Source organism: Gracilinanus agilis, chromosome 1 (genome assembly GCF_016433145.1).
Source record: "Gracilinanus agilis isolate LMUSP501 chromosome 1, AgileGrace, whole genome shotgun sequence".
NCBI lineage: Eukaryota > Metazoa > Chordata > Mammalia > Didelphimorphia > Didelphidae > Gracilinanus > Gracilinanus agilis.
In genome coordinates this window covers 613,247,046-613,264,014 of record NC_058130.1, presented here as the reverse complement: position 1 = coordinate 613,264,014, position 16,969 = coordinate 613,247,046, and positions in this window count along the sequence as shown.

Below are 16,969 nucleotides of genomic sequence, written 5' to 3'. Positions count from 1 at the left end.
TTTTATTTTTATTTTGAATATTTCCCCATAGTTACATATTTCATGTTCTTTCCCTCTCCCCCAAACCTCCCTAACCCCCCTTAGCCAACCCACAATTCCACTGGGTTTTACATGTATCATTGATCAAGACCTAATTCCATATTATTGATAGTTGAACTAGAGTTATTGTTTAGTGTCTACAGCCCCAATAATATTCCCATCAGTCCATGTGTTCAAGCAGTTGTTTTTCTCCTCCCACAGTTCTTCCTCTGAATGTGGCTAGTTTTCTTTCTTACAAGTCCCTCAGCCTTGCTCTGGATCCTTGCATTGCTGCTAGTAGAGAAGTCCGTTATGTTCAATTGCACCACAGTGTATCAGACTCTGTATACAATATTCTCCTGGATCTGCTTCTTTCACTCTGCATCAATTCCTGGAGGTCATTCCAGTTCACATGGAATTCCTCCAGTTCTTTATTCCTTTGAACATAATAGTATTCCATCACCAACAGATACCACAATTTGTTCAGCCATTCCCCAATCAAAGGACATTCTCTCATTTTCCAATTTTTTGCCACCACAAAGAGCGCTGCTATAAATATTTTTGTACGAGTCTTTTCCCTTATGACCTCTTTGGGGTATAATCCAAGCAGTGATATGACTGGATCAAAAGGTAGATAGTCTTTTAAAGCCCTTTGAGCATAGCTTCAAATTGCTATCTAGAATGGTTGGATCAGTTCACAACTCCACCAGCAATGCATTAATGTCCCAATATTGCCACATCCCCTCCAACATTCATTTCTCTCCCCTGTAGTCATTTTAGCCAATCTTCTAGGTATGAGGTGATAACTCAGAGTTGTTTTGATTTGCATTTCTCTAATTATTTAGAGATTTAGAATACTTTCTCATGTGTTTATTGATAGTTTTGATTTCTTTATCTGAAAATTGCCTATTCATGTCCCTTGCCCATTTATCTATTAGGGGATGGCTTGATTTTTTTAGACAATTGATTTATCTCCTTGTATATTTGAGTAATTAGACCTTTGTCTGAGTTTTTTGTTATAAAGATTTTTTTTTCCCAATTTGTTGCTTCTCTTATAATTTTGGTAGCATTGGTTTTGTCTATACAAAAACTTTTTAGTTTAATGTAGTTAAAATTATTTATTTTACATTTTGTGATTTTTTTTCTAACTCTTGCTTGGTTTTAAAATCTTTCCTTATTCTGTGCTCTCCTAATTTACTTATAGTTTCCTTCTTTATATTAAAGTCATTCACCCATTCTGAGTTTATCTTGGTATAGGGTGTGAGATGTTGATCTAGGCCCAATCTCTCTCATATTGTTTTCCAATTTTCCCAGCAGTTTTTGTCAAATACTGGGTTTTTGTCCCAAAAGCTGGGTTCTTTGGGTTTATCGAAGATAAACCTGCTGAGGTTGCTTACCCCTTGTCTGTTCCCCTGATCCTCCTTTCTGTCTCTTTGCCAGTACCATATTGTTTTGATGATCTTACCTTTAAAACTTCTTAGATCTGAATCCTTGTTTTTTTATGGTTTGCTAAAATTAGGGGATGGGGAGAGTAACTATGAGGAACATATTCCTTCTCCTTTCTTCAGAGCTCCAGTCATGTATTTTATTGTCATCCCCCCACAGGTGTTAGAATCAGCAACTACTCTAATTTCCCCCATCCTTCAAGGGATGGATTCTCCAAAGAAAAATAGCTCCTCGAGAAAAGGTTGGGGACCACAGATCTATTCCTCTCATCTCATTTTACAGATGAAAAAATTACAACCCAAAAAGGTAAGCCTACTTGCCCAGAATCCCATATCTAGTTAGTGACAGATCTAGTCACTAAACTCACTGTTCCACCCCATCACTATTGAGATTAACTAGCTGGCTGTCACTTCTAAAGGCCAAAGTATTCCCCAGCTAGATCTGGAGAGGAAGGTAAATCCCTCCAGGACTCAGTCTTCTTTATGGTATGGGGAGAGACAAGACTCTTCCTGAGAGCAGAGAGCAGTCATAAAATAAGTCTGGGGGAGAATTCTGAATGAAATGTCCATGTTCTGTTGCCTGGGGACCCGTAGTCATTTGTTGTGAGAGGGAAATACTTGTCCAAGTCATCTGGTCATGATTCCGGAGGGACAACTTCCTACCTAATTAGTGACACTTGGTAGGTCTGCAGCCAAGCATCACTCTGGATTTCCCTCTCTAGCTCTGAATCCTTGCTACTTAATTTAGGATCAATATAAATCACATCATTACAGTTGCCTTAGCATCCTTTCCTGTGCTAGAGAGGTGAGAGGGGGCCCACTGAAGTACTCAAAAAGGAAGCTAAAAACAAAAACAAAAAAAAAAAAACTGCTCCCCAGAAAAATAAAATAGGGCCAAGGGAAAGAGGAGATTTAACCTGTACTTTATGGTTCTCACCAGCTAAGTGGCAGTCTGAAGTCTTACTGAAATGGGCCCTGAATTGATAAAGGGGACAAATGAGGTCATGGTCTGAAGAATCCCTCTCTCATACTCACTTCTCCCCAGGGATGACTTGACTCCCCACCAGATTCATTTCCTATCCTATGCTTTGTTCCGGTGGGTGTTTCTTTTGAAATAGTAGAAGCCCACAGGCTGCTGGTCAGAGTCCATTCATAGGCCTGCAGGCCCTTGCTGCCCAGGAGATAGCTGCCTTTTGCAAAGAAGGAATAAAAAAAACTTCCTTAAAAGAAAAAAGAAAAAGAAAGTACTTGCATCACCTTATCATGTTAACTAGGTAAGGTCCAGAATCCTGCAAAGAAGGAAGGGGTGGAGTGAGGGTGGGGACAACAAGGACAATAGTTCAGTTGTTGTTGCACCAGAGACACCCTCTTCTCCACCCCCTTTCCTTTTGGAGCCAGAGATCCTCCCTCAGATGCCTTCACAAAGCTGTCATTAACAGGAACTCCACAGGCACCTTGGAGGGCAAAACTGGGCACTAGAGCCTTGAAAGAGCCGCCTTCCCTCTCTCCTCAGGCCAAGTGAAATCTGGATGTCTGTTCATTTTGCAAATTTCCATCTATTTTTTTTTTCACTATCATTTCATGAACAAAAAAACTGACTAGATTGTAGTGTAAATGTACATTTGCAACATTGACAGGCAGTGTAATGTAGTGGATAGAAAGCTGGCATTGGAAGACCTGGCGGGGAGGGTGAGGATGTCAGGTCCTTTGACACAGTCAATGGACTGTGGGATGATGGGCAAATCCCTAGACCCTTTGGGATCTCTAGGCAACTCTAAAACTAAATGAGAAACTGCATTGCTAATCTGCATGGCTAGGAGGAGTTTCCACAGGAGGAGTTCAGAGGATGGATGAAATCACAGGTCTGCATGGTCTTTCCATATGTATTCTTGGAGAGTATTAAATAGAAAAGATGTAAAGGAAGGGGAGGGCCAATGAGAAGCCCATCCTTAAGCCTAGTCTCTGGAGGTACCTTCCCTTCTCCCTCTTACAACCCTCTTTCTGTTGTCTTCCCTGTTACATTGTTAACTCCTTGAGTGCAGAGCCTTCCTGCCTTCTTCCCTCCCTCCCTCTTTCCTTCCTTCCCTCTCTTCTTCTCTCCTTTTTTCATTTCTTTCTTCCTCCCTTTCTTCCTTCCTTTCCTCCCTCCTTCCTTCTCTCCTTTCCCTCCTTCTTTCTTCCTTTCTTCTCTCTCTCTGTCCTTCTCTGTCTCTGCCTCTCTCTGTCTCTCTCTTGCATCTGTATCCCCAGCACTTATCATAGTGCCCAGAACATAGTAGGCACCTTATTCATTGACTGGCTACCAAAGGGAGTTAGCCTGCTTCTAGAAATTCATGATGACATAGAATGAAGGCATCCAGCTCTTGCACTGATTGCACTGTATTGCACATTGTTCAACTCCTAAGGACTGATTTCTCATCAGCTGGTCCCTGAGGTTGCCCTCATATCGAAATACATAATACAAGAAAGCTTTTGCTCAATTATTATAAAGACAGACTCATGTATAAAAGCATTAAATAAGATTTCAGAGATATCATATAATCACAAGCCCTTGCTCAACCAAATAAAAATGGGTAACATAAATGGAAATTATTTGAAAAAGTTTTTTTTTCTTAAACTTTCTTAAAGAAGTTACTTTACAGAAACAAAGTTTTTGACATTTTTCTGGATTCATGTCCTGCCAAGACTACCTGCCTTTGTAGTATTTATTCATTCATTTATTTATTTTTAATCCTTACTTTCTGTCTCAATAACAACTCTTAAGACAGAAGGGCAAAGGCTAGGCAACTAGGGTTAAGTGACTTGCCCAGGTCACAGATCTAGGAAGTTTTGGACTCAAGATCTCCTGGCTCCCAGCCTAGTATTCTATTCACCATGCCATGGAGCCCTGCAGTATTTAAAGATTAACTAATCCAACCTCATTTTGTGATAAGTGAGGAGCCTAAGGCTTGGAGCACTGAGGTTACTTATCTAAGATCACACATCTAGTTAGAAATAGAGTCATGACCCAAGTTTCCTGACTCTCAATTCACTGCCTTTTCTATGACTGAGCTGTTGTTGGTTCTGAATTGTTCTGTCCTTTCAGTCGAGTCCAAATCTTCAGGACCCCATTTGTGTTTTTCTTGGCAGATATCCGAGGAAAAACATGTGCCTATAGGGTTATACTAAGGTTTACCTGAGTTTTCAGGAGCCATTTTGAAATTTGTTTGTTGAGTCATTTTGTTTTAACTTTGTTATATTTTCATTTTTAAAATATTTTTCCATGGTTACATGATTCATGTTCTCTCCCTTCCCTCTTCCCTCCTCCCTCCTGGAGCTGACAAGAAATTCCACTGGGTTATACATGTATTATTTTTTTTAGTCACATCCAACTCTTTGTGATCCCATTTGGTTTTTCTTAGCAAAGACACTGTAGTGATTTGCCATTTACCATTTCCTTCTTCAGGTCATTGTACAGATGAGGAAACTGAGGCAAACAGGAACTTGCATAGGGTTACCCACCTAGTAAATATCTGAGGTCAAATTTGAACTCAGTCCGATGAGTCTTCCCAACTTCAGGGCCAGTATGCTATCCATTATAGCACCTAACTCTGGCTTATGCTATCTTTAATTGCTTTTTTTTTTTATTTTCATATTTGTCACATGAAATAAAACACATATCACCTACACTAGAGAAAAATTCATGAGGGAAATAGAACTTCTATCTGTGTTCACACTCCATCTGTTCCTTCTATAGTGGTAGATAGCTTTTTTCTTCATGGGTCCCTGGAGTTATCCTATATCCTTGCATTGCTGCAATATTTTTATAGTTGATCATCATACAATATTGCTGTTACTGTAGATGATGTTCTCCTGGTTCTGCTCGCTTTTCTTTGCATCAGTTCATATAAGTCTTCCAGGTTTCTAAGCCATCTTTATTAACAACAGCCCATTCTGGCAAGGGGATCTCAAGATGGACAGAAGTGACATTTCCACATCTGGGCAGCTAAGATTGTTCCAGATCTGAAGGGAGTGTTTCTTCTCAGTCACTTCTCTCCATGAGCCTCAGGTGAAACATCAGCCACTTTTTCTCCTCCTCCTTTGGAAGTCCAAGAGGATTGTGCCTGGGAGGCAAGGCTGCAAGAGAGAAGTGAAGGTAAGAGCAAAGCCAAGCTTTATTCAATCCAAGGAAGAACATGAGCCCATGAGGTTGTACTAAGGTTTACCTGAGTTTTCAAGAGCCATTTTGAAATTTGTCTGTTGACTTGTTTTTTGAGTAATATATGACTCTTCATATCCCCATTTGGGGTTTTCATGGCAAAGATATTAGAGTAGTTTGCCATTTCCTACTTCAATTCATTTTACAGATAAACTGAGGCAAACAGGGTTAAGTGACCTGCCCAGGTTCATATAATTAGTAAGCATCTGAGGCCAGATTTTAATTCAGCAAGATGAGTCAGAGACTGCTTTCCAGTAAGCATGGTGCCATCTAGCTACCTGTAACCATTTTGGAAGGATTCAGCAATTAAAAAAAAAAAAAGCAATGACATTTCTTTTGATAAGTATTTGACAAAGAACAGCTCACCCACTGCATGGTTTCCAAATGGAGAAAACCACCTCAGACAATATTCTGAGATCTCTTTGAATGCTAAAGACAACACTTCACTCATTCTATTTACTCATTCTATTTGTTCTTTCACAGAGGTAATTGTTTACATAGTGGTTAGAGCAGTGGGTCTGGAGTCACGAAGACCTGAGTTCAAATTTGGCCCCAGACATTTATTAGCTTTGTTTTCCTCTGTAAGTCACTTGACCTATTTGACTCATTTTTTTTCTACTGTAAAATGGGACTAATAATAGCATCTGCTTCCCAAGGTGGTTATGAGACTCAAATAAGATAATATTTATAAAAAGCACTTAGCACAGTGCCTAGCATACAGTGGTGGCTAGTGCTTACTACCAATATTTATTGAGTGCCAGCTATTAGTACTCTCTGAAAAAATACTAATTTTATACCAAATTCAAAAAACCTCAGAGCTCGAGGGATGTTAGAGATCATCCAATTCAACATGTCATTTTAAAGAGGCAGAAACTGAGTCAGAGAGGTGGCATCTCATCCAAAGTCACAATAGAAATAATAATAATACCTAGACTTACAGTCCCAAAGGCGTTTCCAAATTTTATAATTTTTTTCTTCACCAGTTGTCACAATTTCCCTTTTTCCTGTGGATAAAATGAAGCACAAGAAGCTAGAGAAGAAGTAAAATGATAGGATTCAAACTAATATAACGAGTCAAGAAGAATCCAAAAGCAATATGTTCAATTTAATATAATAAACATTTCCTAACTAACTAAATGAAAAATACAACATTTATTAACCACCAATTAAATATCATAATAGACGCTCAGTCCTTGCCCTCCAGGAGCTTACATAGATGGGGTGGGATGGGGAATATAACTACACAAATAAGTGCAGAAAGAAAATTGAGGGTGAAGACAACCCTAATGGCTGAAGGTCCCAGAAGACTTCATGGAGGAGTTGGCTCTCAAGTTGGTTGAGCTCTGATTTATCACTCATTCAAGAACATGAGATGAGGGAATGATGGGAGCCATCTCACTCAATCAGATGACCAACCTCCCAATTGGGTCCTGGTTTTGCCCAAGACAAACTACAGCAATAAGACAAAATGGAGCAACAAAGTTGTTGATTTTATGACATGGGTCATAACTACTCAGCCCTTTGTTATAAAGTTCTTAATTTTGTGCATGGACTGGACTAAATAGCCCCTGAGGTCCCTTGAAACCCTTAAATACTGTGATTTGTCAAGGATTTTGTATCAGAGATAAGCAATATATCCTAGGCATGAAAGAAAGTCTATGTGAGTGCAGGGAGGCAGGAGATAGAACATCATTTTTTTTTTCATTTTTTTCCCCATGGTTCCATGATTCTTGTTATCTCCCTTCCCTCTTCCCTCCCTGCTCCTGGAGTTAACAAGCAATTCCATTGGGTTATACATATATTGTCATTCAAAACCCATTCCCATATGTTTCATTTTTGTAATAATCTTTTAAAACCAAAACCCCAAATCATACACCCATATAAACAAGAGGTAAATCATATATTTTCTCCTGGATTTCTACTCCCACAGTTCTTTCTGGGGATGTGAATACTGTTCTTTTTCCTAAGTCCCTCAGCATTGTCTGGATCATTGCATTGCTGCTAGTAGCAAAGTCAATCACATTTGATTGTCCCACAGTGTTTCAGTCACTGTGTATGATGTCCTCCTGAGAACATCAAATTTAGAGAGTATCTAGGAGCCCACAGGTGGATCTTAGATGGAGTCTAACTGTATTTTTACCTCAAGCTTTGTTATTGTTGTTCAGATGTGTCCAAATCTTCATAAACCCATTTGGCTTTTGGGGGGCAGAGGTACTGGAGTGATTTGCCATTTCCTTTTCCAGCTCATTTTACAGATACAGAGTAAAGTGACTTGCCCAAGGTCACCAAGCTAGTAAAGGAGTGCCTGAGGCTAGATTTGAACTCATGAAGATGAGTTCCTGACTCAAACTCAAGCATACCTATTGTCCCCTAGCTGCCTCTAGCTGCCTGGTAATGGAACTCTGTGCCTATCCCTAAGAACTAGCTTGGCTAACTTTAGGGAAGCTAGTCACAGTGTTGGCTACCAAGTGATGAATTGGGGAGGGTGGGTGAGATGAACAACGTGGGAACTGATTCACCCAGTAAGAGAAAATGGAGGTAGAAGTAGGGGAAGAGAAGGCCAACACTGACCAAAATTAAGGATTTTTAGGAGTAAGGTGATGTGAGAATAAAACTGTCCATTGATGTGCCCATAAAATCGCATTAATTTTACACCATAATTATACATTTTGTCTCGAGCAAATCTGAAACCAACTGGGAGGCTGGTTATCCGACTGAGTGGGATGGCCCCAGCCCCTCATCTCATTTTCCAGAATGATCCAGAGATTAGAGAGACACAAAAGTTAACGGGACAAAGGACAGCGAGACTAGTTTACAAGTGCCATTGCCTTAGAACCCTGTTAGTGAACTTACAGAATGGGAATGTGCAGCGGAGGGGGCTGCTCCCTTCCCTTCTCCATGCACGACTGAGGGCATTTCTCCCATGACTCACCCCTCTACCCAGCAGCCCAATGGGAGCACTTCCTCCCCCTCCTCTCTGGGGTTAGGAGGGTTGCAGTTTGGGCACTGGGTCACTAAAAGGTTTTTTTTAGACCATTACTGTCTTAAAACAACAGCAGCTATTTTCCAACAAAATTCAATTCAAAGAGCAAGTATCAAATACTTAAAAGTACGAGGTACTGTGCTAGATATACACATGTAAACATAAAAATGAAATAGTATAGTCCCTGCCCTCAAGAAGCTTACATTCTCCTAGGACAGGGTTCTTAATTTTATATCATGGCTTCCTTTGGAAGTCTGGTGAAGCTGATGGTACTCTTTTCAGAAGAATCTCTCTCTCTCTCTCTCTCTCTCTCTCTCTCTCTCTCTCTCTCTCTCTCTCTCTTTCTCTCTTCCTCCCTCTCCCTCTCTCTGTTTCTTTCTCTCTTCTCTTCTCTCTCTCTCCTCTCCAGTTGATTGAGCTCTGATTTCTCTCCTCTCCTCTCCTCTCCTCTTCTCTCCTCTCCTCTCCTCTCCTCTCTTCTCCTCTCCTCTCCTCTCCTCTTCTCTCCTCTCCTCTCCTCTCCTCTCCTCTTTCTCTCTCACTCTTTCTCTCTCTGCATCTATCTATCTATCTATCTAAATATATATATATATATATTTATTTATTCATTTATTTATTTATTTATGTAAGCCCTTACCTTCCATCTTGGAATCAATACTGTGTGTCAGTTCTTAGAATCAATACTATGTATTGATTTTAAGGAAGAAGAACAGAAAGGGTTAGGCAATGGGAGTTAAGTGACTTGCCCAGGATCACACATCGAGGAAATGTGTGAGGAAAGATTTGAACCCAGGACCTTCTGTCTTTAAGCTCTCAATCCACTGAGTCACCTAGCTGCCCCCAAAGAATTTTTTTAAATGCAAATAAAAAATACTGGATTGCAAAATAAACTAATTATACTGAAATAAAGATATAATTTTTCTCTACCATGCAAATTCACAGAACCCATAAAATCTATTCCTAGAGTCCTTGAAAGTCTGTAAAAAGACTCCAGGTTAAGAACTCCTTTTGCTATTAGATATAGAGATATATACATACACACATATATGTAAAGATAAGCAAATACAATATATACAGCTCTTTTATACAAATATACATGGTTGGGTTGGGGGGGGGGCAATGAAGTGGCCCAGACCTGGAGATAGGGGGTCCTGGGTTCTAAATCTGGCCTCAGATACTTCCTAGCTGCACAATCCTGGGCAAGGCCCTTAACTCCAATTGCCTAGCCCTTACTGCCCTTTTGCCTTGGAACCAGTACTAGAACCAGTGATTCTAAGGCAGAAGACAAGAAGTTTGGGTTTTTTTTTAATTATATATATGTAACCATATACATATAATTTTAAAATTAAAAACATATTAATATATATTAAAAATTATATATAAAATTAAATACACACATGTATAATACACTCTAGCATGCTCAGTGGCCTCACCCAATAAACCGTCTTGATAGATGGCTAAGCCACACTGAAGGAAACCAACAGGCATCAGACTCATTGGTGAGTTACAGGGATATTTGTTTTGTTTGTTTTTGTTGTTCTTAGAAAAGGTTGAAAAACAATTCACCTTGGACTCCTGGTATGCCATGTCCCAGGGTCAGACTGGCCTGGGAGATCTGGTAAAGACCCAAGCACTACCTGGCAATCTGCACCTTTTGTGCTTTTTCATAATAGGGAGAGAGACTACAGAGAAACAAAGCTGGGGAGTGGAAAGGGGGCTGGACCTGGAGTGAGGATCTCCAGTACCATTTCCACTATTTAGAGGACTATTTAATGCCTTTCAGCAAGTTACTTTTACCAAGCTAGGCTCAATAGATAAAGCTCTGGGTTGAAGCCAGACACTTACTTGCTGTGTGACCTTGGGAAGGTTACTTTATCTCTGTTTGCCTCAGTTTCCTCATCTATAAAAGAGGGATGATAATAGCACTTATTTGGAAGGGTAGTTGTGAGGATCAAATGAGATCATGTCAAACCCAGGACAGTGCCTGATTCAAAGTAGGTGCTTAATAAATCTTTGTTTCCTTTTTGAACAGTGGTTTTTCCTACAAACTACAACCATTTTCATGGAAATTTGGCTTTTATCTTACTATCATCTCTGACTCTAAAACTTCATCTTCCTGGCAGAGGGTGGGAAAGGGCCTGACAAGGAAAGGTTAATGGCAGTGCTGGGATCAGTTCTCCAAGCCCAGTGAGCATAAAGGGCTGGGTTGGGAATGTTTTTACTCAGGACAGCTGAGAGGAAGTGTTGGTCTTGGGGGTTGGGGGCTTTCTCGAAAGGATCGGCTGGGCTGGAAGTTTTGTTCAATTTTGGAGGCCAGGCTGGATTTTGACCCAGAGAAAGTCTGACAAGTCAGGCCATCTGTTTTCATTACACTCCTATCTAGAGATACATCTGAACCCAGTTCCAAAAGTTTAGCACTCATCTGCCTCAAATGAGAAGGATGCTAAAAGGAGGAAGTGATCTGACCCAGAGCTCCAGAGAATGAATCAAAGAGAACTATCTCTCTTGGAACAATCACACAGCTACTGTCTCAGACTGCTCTTGTCCTCAAAAACAACAACAAACTACTCCAGGATTCTGAGTGGGGCAAAAGAACTCTGGAGCTCTGAACGTTATTTACTGTCCAACAAAATTCAGTAGTAAGTAATGTAAAGTTTGTAGGAAAAACCACTGTTCAAAAAGGAAACAAAGATTTATTAAGCACCTACTTTGAATCAGGCACTGTCCTGGGTTTCACATCCCTAGATTCCAGCCTGTTTTGTTAGTAAAATACCAATACAAGAGAAGGGGAAAGGAGGGGGTGTCATGAAGCTCAAGGACAAGAGAGAAATAAAAATCCCAGAAGTTCCTAGATTGTTTAGGGATCAGCATTCATACCCAGTAGAATTTTAAACTCCTTGAAAAGTAAGTTCCTTTTTATGTGTTTGTATTTTCTTAGGTAGGTGGCTCCATGGGTAGAACACTGGGCCTAGAGTCAGGAAGACTCATCTTCAAATCTGATCTCAGAACTTATTAGTTGTGTGACCCTGGGCAAGTCACTTAATCTTATTTGCCTCAGTTTCTTTACCTGGAAACAAGTTGGAGAAGGAAATGGCAAACCACTGCAGTATCTTTGCCAAGGAAACCCCAAATGGAGTAATGAAGAGTGAAAAACTGGAAAAACAAGGCCAGGTGTGAAATGTGGAAACATAACAGAAAACAAAACTCTAATTCAGGGAGACCTGGGTTCAAGTCATACCTCATACTGGCTATTTGACTCCTGTCAACTAATTACTCTCAGAGGTCATAGGTTATTGTGGAACAATTACTCATCTACTGTCTTTGGGAGAGGGATTTCCTCCCCTCATGTTCCCTACACTAATGGCATCTAATAATTGGCTCTTTAAAAAAAAAAAAAAAACTCCATATAACACTCAAAATAGTGTGGCTTAAAAATGGTTTATGGAATTATGTTAATGGACAAAGTCTTTGCTGGTGAAAATGAAGTTCTCTGTTTCTCATCTCAAATCAATGACTTCAGCCATCACTGGGTTCACAAAAATCAAAAACACTGGGTCAGGAAGCCTTTCTATGAGCATCCTGCCAGTCACTGGCAAGCCCTGGAACGGTTGATCTCTAACTCCAAACAAGAACCTAGCCAGGACAGCTTGACCACTGAAATGGAAGACAAAAGACCATCTCCCCAATGTGACTGTCTGATCAGTTCCCAACCTTCCTATGAGGATAACTCCGGATGTCTCCAGTTGTTCTAAACAAAATAGAAGCAATTTTAATGGCCTAAGACAAAAAATATATATAAGCTAAGGGTCCTACAATGGAGATGGTGGAGGGGAAAAGAAGTGCCGTATGGAGGAAGTCAAACAAAAGTAGGAGTTACATTTCTGAATCGTTAACCCAGAACATAGAATATAAATATATTCAAGTAACCCTTTGGTGTTAATTGGCCCCTAGAAAATACAGGTTTGTGGGTTCCATGTCTGCATATAAGGAAAACTTCACAGACTAAATGAAGTCTGGATCTCACAAAATTCAAGAACTCTGGAAATACATTTAATTCACCTTATTGCCCCAGACCACACCACACCTAACTCAAGGCAGATTTATAGGAATCATGCCTCTTTATAAAGATGTCTAGTCCAGAAGGGCCCACACTTTCCCTCAATAATCCACTTCTGTACACCCAAACCTTTTCTGTCAGTTCATGGCTATTATGTTGGTAATTCAGTCTGAAGTGGGCTTTATAGTCTAATTACCCAAATAATTGCCTCATTTTTCTAGTGGGCCACTGTAGACAGAGCCAAACACAGCTTTGTGAGCCCTAATGACTTCAGAGCAAGGAATTTCCTGAATCTAGTGCCCAGCTGGGTATTTAGGACTGGGAGTTCCTCCCAGTTAATCTTTAATTCCCTGAAAATGCCTTGGGCTCCATTATTAATACTAAATTATAACATGTTTCTTTAGGAGTCATCAGGTATGGGAACCTGAGGCATTGAAGGCTGCTCCTGGGCTGAGAACAAAGACAAGAGCCACCCTAACCTTCCTTCCTCCTCCTTACAATGGGTTCAGTCATGGCAGCTGGAGCTCTGGTAGATGAAGGCAGTAGTAGCATGGATATAAAATTAGGGCATGAGAAATGGTACCATGTTTCCTTTGAGAGTTCCAAGATCTCCATCCAGTCTAAGGTCTACAAAGACCAAATTCAGTTTGGAAATAAACACCATTGGAAGCAAAGGGCTTTGTGGTTAATGGCAAATATCTTAAGGTAAAAACTGAAGTCTAAATAGTCCCTATTCTTAGTCAGGGCTTAGGTTTTCATTTTATCTTTGATAAAAGTTTGTGCTTTTGACTTAACTTCTGTTCTGGAAAATTCTCTTGCTCACTATACGATGGTGTCTAGAATGGCAAACACTTACTTGCTCCTTAATAACAACTCATAGGGAGCAGCTAAGTAGCTCAGTGGTAGAGAGTCAGGTCTGGAGAACAGAGGGTCCTGGGTTCATGTTTTACTTCAGACCCTGAGCAAGACACCTAACCACCATGGCCTAACCCTTACCACTCTTCTGCCTTTGCATCAATACACTGATTTGAAGACAGAAAGTAAGAGTTTTAATTTTTTAAAATAATAACAGAAGTGAACTGATTCAACCATTTTGAAGGGTAATTTGGAATTATGCCCGAAGGACTATAAAATTATGCATACCCCTTAATCCTGTAATACCATTATTAGGTCTATATCCCAAAGAGGTTTTAAAAAAAAAAAAGAGGGAAAGGACCTACTCATACAAAAATATTTCCAGCAGATCTCTTTGTGGTGGCAAAGAATTAGAAACTGAGGGGATGTCCATCAATTGGGGAATGGCTGAACAAATTGTGATGTGTGATGGTGATGGAATACTATTTTGCTATAAGAAATAATCAACAGGATGATTTCAGAAAGAGCAGGAAAGACCTCCATGAACTGATGCAGAGTGAAATAAGCAGAACCAGGAGAACACTATACATAGTAACAGCAATATTGTATGATGATCAACTGTGATAGACTTTTAGCTACTCTCAGCAATACAACGATCTGGGACAATTCTGAAGGACATATGACAAAGAATGCTATCCACCTCCAGAGAAAGAACTGTTGGAGTCAGAATGCAGATCAAAGCATACTATCTTTTACATTCGTTTATTTAGGGGTCTTGGTTTTATATGAATGTTCTCTTAAAACAATGACCAATAGGGAAATGTTTTGCATGATAATACAGGTATAACCCAGATCAAATTGCTTACCATCTCCAGGAGTGAGGAAGGAAAGGAATGAAGGAGATAATTTGGATCTTATAATTCCAGAAAATCATCTGTGGGAAATTATTACTTGCAACTGAGAAAATAAGACTTTTTTTTTTTTTTTTTTAAATAACAACATACAGACATAACACTTTAAGCTTGGCAAAGCATCTCTTCTCCTTAGACCTAGGAAGTGGATCCTTCATGATAGGATAAACACTACACCTGGGAGCAAGTATGTCAATAGGATGAGTGATGAACTTGGGGGGTGGAGAACAGGTGGCAAAGGAAGTATTAAGATGCCCACTGGAAAAGGTGAGTCAGAGACTAGCCCAGTGACTAATGGGAAACTTCCCTTCATCCAAAGAGGTAGAGCTTTGGTAGTGTCAATACCTTGCTCAGTGACTCTGGAACCCACATGCCAGTTCCAATTCCATCACTAATCTGTACTTCTTGCCTCAATTTCTCACCAAATACCAATAGGCTCTGCTTTCTGAGTAACATGAAGTGAGCAGTCCATCATAGGATGGGGATTTTCTACTTCCCATAAGGAATAAAGAACAAAGATACCTACCATTATCACCCCTTCAGTTCCCTCCTCCAAATGGTGAGTTCCTCCCAGAACCTCTATTTTGAGGAAGTGCACAAGCCAGCCATCCTGGCTCTTCCAGCTCTCTATATAATTCACCAGACTTCTCTACCATGTCCCCTTAGTGATATCTTCTTTTTTTCCCTTTTCAGTATTATCTATGTATTATCTTCTACCATTCATCTGTAAGCTCCTTCACTGCCCTTTTTGCTTATATTTATATTCTGTCTTTAGCACAACGCCCAACACATAGTGCTTATTGAAAGAATGCTTGATGATATTGATCAAAGCTCTTTTAATCCTTAAATAAAGTTCAGTTTGATTCAAAAAATATTCATTAAGTGTCTAATATGTGTAAAGGCACTGGGCACTGGAGATTCAGTTGTAACAGGAACAGTTGCCTTAATGGGAATTCCCCAGGATAACAGCAGATGCCCAATGGGCTGGGAGGAGGGGGGAGCCTCTGATCACTGGAGAAAGCTCCGGGGTGTTGGACTGTCATGAGGGCCTGGCTTTTGCCTTTTTATTTCCCCAGCACTTAGCACAGTGCCTGGCTCATAGCAGGTACTTAATACATGTTTATTGAAATAAATGAAACTGGGACTTGGAAAAGGCAAGAAAAGACAGAGGCATGAAAAAGAGATTGAAGAAAAGCAGGCCTGCCAGGAATCTGCCCCTGTTACACAAAAATGAAATACAACATAGTCCTTACCCTAATGGAATTTGCAATCAGATAAAGGGGAAGCAACATGTACACAGAGAAGTACAAAGCCAATATGGTGAAAAAGAAAGAATACTGGATTTGGAATCAGAGGATCTGGGTTCAAATGACACTTTAGCTACTTAATACCTGTGTGACCTTGGGCAAGTCCCTTAATTTCTCCAATTAAGTCCCTTAATTTCTTCATCCATATCCAGGTCCTTATTGATCTGGTAAATGTGGGAACTGCACTAGGTGATCTTGAAGATTTCTTCTATATCCAACTCTATGGTTCTCTGATTTAGCCAAATTCAAATTCCTTCAGGTCAAGGAAGATTCAGTACAGAAAGTGAAACGGGGGAGGAGGGAGGGGGAATAAAGTATTTGCTTTTTAAAATCCTACGGTTTCAGCTCAATGTTTGGTTCTGAAATGTCTGATTCATTACCACATTCAACATTTTCATAGGCCCAACCAATGCTGGTCTCAGGAAAACATGAATGAATAGTATGATGAGAGCTTCCAGGCCATTCATGTTGCTGTCCAATGTTGGCTCTTCTCTGCAAAGAGGAAGCTGGGTGCCATTATTTGGAAATGGCAAAAAAACTTCTTTGGTATCCAAATAGAAATTCATGATTTCATTTGTCTAATTTTGCCAAGGGAACATTCAGCTCTTTAAGCAAAAAATATCACCACACAATGTGAGGGAATTGCCCGCCCAAGGTAGTGGAGGGGGGGAGGTTGCTGGGTTTTCTTTCAGGCTTGTGTTGCCTGAAGTGGACCAGTGGGGCCCTGTGAAGGAGAAATGGAATTGGCAGTGGGTTCAGGAGCCTTTCATGGGAAGATCATTAGCTCAGATGTTACTATTTTTTAACATTTATTAAATGCCACTGGCATGCTAGAACTTGTGAAGAGCACAGAGGTGAAGAAAAAGACCTTGGGTATGCAAGCTGCCCCTAGATAAACAGATGAAGAGCATTCCAAAGTTCTGAGAAAAGATGAGCAGTTCACCTGTGGGGCAAGAGAAGTAGCATTTATCTAAGGAAAAGCTGAGAAATTTCTGCTCCAGGGTTTAATGATATCAGCCAACGGATGATGCCTTCTTGGCTGCCTAGCCACAAGCCACTCTTACCAGCATTGCCTACAGCTCCATAGACGATTGTTCTCTCCACACACATAATTCTCATCTTATTAAGGCCAGCTAGGCTAAAAAATATAACTCAGAGGATCCTGAGAAGTTACTGTAACAATGGTAGCCTCTTA